This window comes from Gossypium arboreum, chromosome 3 (assembly GCF_025698485.1).
Source record: "Gossypium arboreum isolate Shixiya-1 chromosome 3, ASM2569848v2, whole genome shotgun sequence".
In the NCBI taxonomy this organism is placed as follows: domain Eukaryota; kingdom Viridiplantae; phylum Streptophyta; class Magnoliopsida; order Malvales; family Malvaceae; genus Gossypium; species Gossypium arboreum.
In genome coordinates this window covers 58155733-58161076 of record NC_069072.1, presented here as the reverse complement: position 1 = coordinate 58161076, position 5344 = coordinate 58155733, and the positions used below count along the sequence as shown (strand labels likewise).

General features: G+C 34.5%; 1 long non-coding RNA gene across 1 annotated transcript; it reads right to left on the bottom strand.

Annotated features, from left to right (window-relative positions):
- Nucleotides 1-1589: 1589 nt before the first annotated feature.
- LOC128290688 (uncharacterized) lies at nucleotides 1590-2580 on the bottom strand. Its single transcript, XR_008280476.1, has 2 exons — nucleotides 2445-2580; nucleotides 1590-1788 (listed from the first exon to the last, which is right to left on the bottom strand). It is a non-coding gene; the product is annotated as an uncharacterized LOC128290688 (long non-coding RNA).
- Nucleotides 2581-5344: the final 2764 nt, after the last annotated feature.

Sequence of the window (5344 nt, the reverse complement as noted above, 5' to 3'; positions counted from 1 at the left end):
AATATCAATTTTAATAATCATTTATATATTATTATGTTTTTCATTTCTTTATGTAAGCTATTTCAAACCCTATTATGTGTTGCTTATTTGTAAATTTTCATACATTTCATAGTTTTTAAATTGTTTTTATATCATATTGATTCCAAGTTCCCGTCTTTTATATTATTATTTTAATTTTATTCATCCATGTTTGAAAATTTGTTATATTTTATTTATTCTAATTTGTTTTAATTAGCTATATTTTTAGTTTTGATTAGTTTTTATTATTAATGTTAGCTTTTCAAAATAGGATTGTGAGATTATTGTTATGGTGTATTTCAAATTGTATGTTCATATTATTATTCTTGTCATCCATTGGTACAATGTTGTATTCACATATTATTATTTCATGCTTGTAATTATGCTTTTATTTCTTGTTATTGCATCATGATTCTAATTCCCACTTTCGCCCATTATCGATTGTCTTTTATCCCCAAACAAACCAAACAAAAATATTTTTGTGCCGGTTTTATAATTACTTATTTGAAAACTCCACAAAACAAGGCAATATTTCGTGTTTAGAAATTCGAGAAATTGTACCCTAACGTGCTGCTTTTCGATTTACTGTTTGACCAACTACCAAATATCCTTTTAAAATTTCAATGCATGAGTTTTGGAAACCATGAGATGATCTTGGTTTCGAGGGTTTAAATTGTCGTATCCTAACATACTAGATGTGATATTTTATTCCTTCAGAGCAAGAGAATCTTAACATCCAATTCGAGTATATTCAAACATTTTTAAATGGGATTGTATTTTAAAATCTTTTCAAATTTTCAATATCAGGACATTAATTAATCAATTAGGTACCAATTTTGGGCGTTGCGAGGGTGCTAATCCTTCCTCGTACGTAACCGACTCCCGAACCCATTTTCTTTACTTCCGTAGGCCAAAATCAATATTTTAATAAAATAAAATATTTTATTAGGTGATCCGATCACACTTAAACAAAAAAGATTAATGGAGACTCCATATTTCATTTTAAATTCAATCCTCGTTTTTCAAAATAAAAAATGGTTTCGACATCCGTAACTAGGGTTTTCAACATTTTCAAGCTCTATAGTAAGTGCTCCCTAGCCCCGTTTTTAACGTTCTTCGTATTTTTGAGATCCTTGTAACATGCTCTATAGCACCCCAAACCCGGCCCAGAAGTTATGGCCGGATCCGACATGCCACATCGAAGTGTTCAAAACATTTTATATTGTTGATCCAGAAAAACCTACTTAGTGTTTTAAAAGATAATTTCATTATAGGTTAAAGTGAATGGAAGTCATGCACCGGTAGGAAACTGGAAAATATGAGGTGAGTCTATCGGACTACTTGATACCAAGCTCCTTCGGATCCAATCCTAGACATGCACACCGCCATTGCCACACCTTAACGTCATGTATATTTCTAGGAAACCGATTTGATTAAGTCATTTTTAGGAAAAGTGATTAATTTTGGAAAATACTTTCATTGCGGAAGCTTTGCTTGTTGTCGTGTTATTTTGAAATCAATTGTTGTTTTTTTTTTTGAAAACGCGCCCTAAAGCTATCCAATTTCAACAGTTAAAATAAGTAATACCTATCTTAGTAAAACATATCAAAACCATCAAAAATAAATAAGCGGCCTTATTACATTTAAAATCCCAAAACCTCAAACGTAATTAAAAGGATGTCCAGTTCACCAGAAGAAAATCAAACTTTCAGAACAGGTGGCCACTCCGAATTCCCTCACAGCTCCAAGCCCACTATGGTTGGGGATTTCCTGCGTGGATGAAAATAAAAGGGGTGAGTTTGGGGAAACTCAGTGTGTAAGGAAAACCCATTCAAAGCCCAAGTCAGCTCCAGCCCATTGGGCCTAAGCCCATTCAGGTAACAGTGGTACTGGGCCAGAGCCCTTTTCAGATTACAATAAACTGGGCCTTAGCCCCTTATTCAAATACCAATATGGCCCATAGGCCTATTTCAAAATACATGCAACATCAATAACATATGCAAGCCCATTTGGGGAGACTACTCAACCCACCAACCACTACACTCCACCCGTACCAGCCATACACTCCATGTGGGGATAGCTCAACCCACCCAGCCCAACACTCCACAGTTGCAGCATCGCTGCTCAGTTAACAGTAAATTGAGGCAAAGCATCTAGTACGTGGACAAGCCACTTTCAGTACTTCCTCCGTCAATATCCCAATCCCATGCATCAGATAATAACAACATGGCATGCAGTAAATAACAACAGTCAAACATGCATTTAAGTCAATTTAACCCTAGGGGTATTTCGGTACTTTATCTCCTAGGGGTAAAATTGTAAATTTTCCACTTTTAAAGGTATTTAAGTAATTTATCTATTTTAGGGTTTTTCATGCATATTCCTACCTTTCACGTACTACAGAATCACTTACCGAGAGTTTTTACCGAATTGGGCCCGTTGGCCCATCATTCCAATTTTGGCCCATTAAGCCCAAAAATATCGAGGGCACAGAAATCATGCACTTTGCAGTCCAAACATTGCAGCTTACCAAAAACATTAATCGATTTACCTCACGAGCATTCACACACTTGCAAATCTAAAAAATACCGATTTTCGGCATTTCAGATTTTCGACTTTTGCCGATCTAGACTAAGAAAGAGGGTGTTAGTTACACACCTGTTTGCGACGATATGCTGACGAGATCCACACACGAACTGCCTACAATTTGATTACTAACACGTTAATCTAACTATTCAAATACGAACTACGTATTAACCCCTTACAATATTCGGCCAACCACACCTACAGATCATAGTAAGCTTATAAGAAAACAATAAGCAACTCATTAACAAATTTTTGTCAATGTTTACCACATAATCATAATTTCACTGCAAGCTGTCTTCCTGAGCAACAGTCACTAAATTATTTATAACTGGAGCTACGAAACTCCAAATCAAGTTCCGTTAATTTTCCCTGAAAATAGACTCATATATCTTCCATCCATAAAATTTTCAGAATTTTTGGTATGGCCAATCAATACCAGAGTTTTCTTAAAGTTTCCCATGTTTCACTGTTTGACTAATCTGATAACTCTTCATTACGAATCAAATTTCTCATTGTACAGAATTCAAAATATGTTCTCGTTTATTCCATTTGAAACTAGACTCATTAATCTTTAATTACATAATTTATTCAGCTTCTAATTCATCTCCCACAATTTATGGTGATTTTCCAAAGCCACGTTACTGCTGCTGTCCCAAGCAGATTTATTACCAAATTCACTCTTTCACACATAACTTGCATGCATGTTATTTAAACATGTATATCACCAATCAATCATCACATATCTATGATTTTACTTAAGTATAATCTCTATTTCATCATTTTAAAGCACAACATGTTAGTCGATTTTTCCCTTTAGCATCTAAGGCATATGCATGTTCATTTGTTTGGCTCAACTTCACCTATCTTCCATTTTTCATCAAAAGAACATGAAACAACAACCATTTCCTTCATTTTAATTCATGACCAAATGCTCACAACACAACCAAAAACCAAAATATGCTTCAAGAGTTAAGGTAGAATCAAGAAGAACTCATGAACCTCAAAATAGAAGCAAACTACCATGAACTTACCTTCAATTTTCTTCCCCAAGTGACTGAACATTCAAGAGCTTTCTCCTCTCCTTTCTCTTCTCTAACTTTAGGCTATGATGAACAAAGATGGACAAAACTTTGTTCTTTTCACCCCTTTTTCTTTTAATAAAATTTCATATTTCATCCATTTAATTCTTTAATACAAAAGACATGAAATGCCCATCATGGAACATTTACCTAAACCATTATTATGGAACATTTACCTAACCCATTATCATGGAATATTTACCTAATCCATTATCATGGAACATTTACCTAACCCATTATCAATTTGTACCATGAATTATGGATATCAAGTGCTCATATTGTCTACAACAACATGATGGCTGGCCACTTCATGTAAAATGGGAGGTTTGTCATGCAAATCCTCCTATTTTGCACTCCTATTTATTTGGCCACTTCAATTTAGCCTATAGTATTTTCAAACATTTTCATATAAGTCCTATTTCATAATTTCACCCCCTTTTTCTTACGGAACAAAAATTAACTAAAATTGCCGGGTTCTATCTTAAGCTTGGGCCTTCTAGAGGCCCACTAACATAATTAAACCTATGCCAACATTCACAGAATTCTCGAAAATTGGGGCGTTACATGCTCTCTCTATTTCTACCCATATTTCAGGTTAGGGTTCATGTTTAGAAATTTACCCATACATGAGATGCTTGTGCTTTGATGATTTGTAGAGGACTATGAGAGTTTAGAGGATGGTAAACAACTTTTACTAAGTAGTTTTTCATGGAAATGACTTAAGGGACCATTTTGTAAAAGCTGTGAAAATGGGTAGAAAAATGTGAAGTGAAAGGAAATGTGGGCTGCTATAAGTAAGAAAAATATTCGGCTAGGCTTGAATATCCTAGAAATCTCATACATTTCATTATACGAGCCTAGGGACAAAATTGTGAAGTTGTGAAAAGTTAAGGGTCATTTTGCCTAGGGGCGAAATTTAGGCCTAAAACGAATAGTGTGATGTATTGATAATTTATTGTTGCTTATATAGACCCCAAGAAACCAACTTCAAAAGTCAACCGAGGAAAACAAAAGGCTTCGGAGTAACCGAAATTCAAATCCAAAATGATTAACAAGTAAGTTCGCGTAACTCGAATGTAAACTATTTTAAATACATTAAAGATGTAAGTTCATGTATAAATTATAATATAGCTACGAAAAATATGATAATTCATGAAAATTTGATGTTACAATGAAATGTCCTAGTTGAATAAAAAGGATACATGATGGATTTCTCGAAAATGAATTAATGGTAGAAATGATCTAGCCCGGACTGGTGATCCTATAGTGATCTAGCCTCCCGAAGAATATGTGTGCTGAAATGGATTTAGCCCGGACAGATAATCCGATTACGATCTGAATTTAGCCTAGACTAGTAATTCAGATCCGAACTCATACGAGTATATGTCATTGTAAGGGATTTAGCCTGGACTGTTAATCCTGACATTGCTCTATGAGTTTATATTACGGGGGATTTAGCCTAGACTGGTCATCCCACCATAAGAGCAAAGTTCATGGGAGTGCGTATTTAAAATGATCACTTGCATGATTTGACGACAAATGAGATATCCATTGAGATCTCGAGAAATTCAAAGGGTTTAAAATGAGAAATGAGAATAGAAATGCTTGAATTGATGAGCTTATCTAAGACTAATGTTATAATGTATTTGCTTGAGACTAAC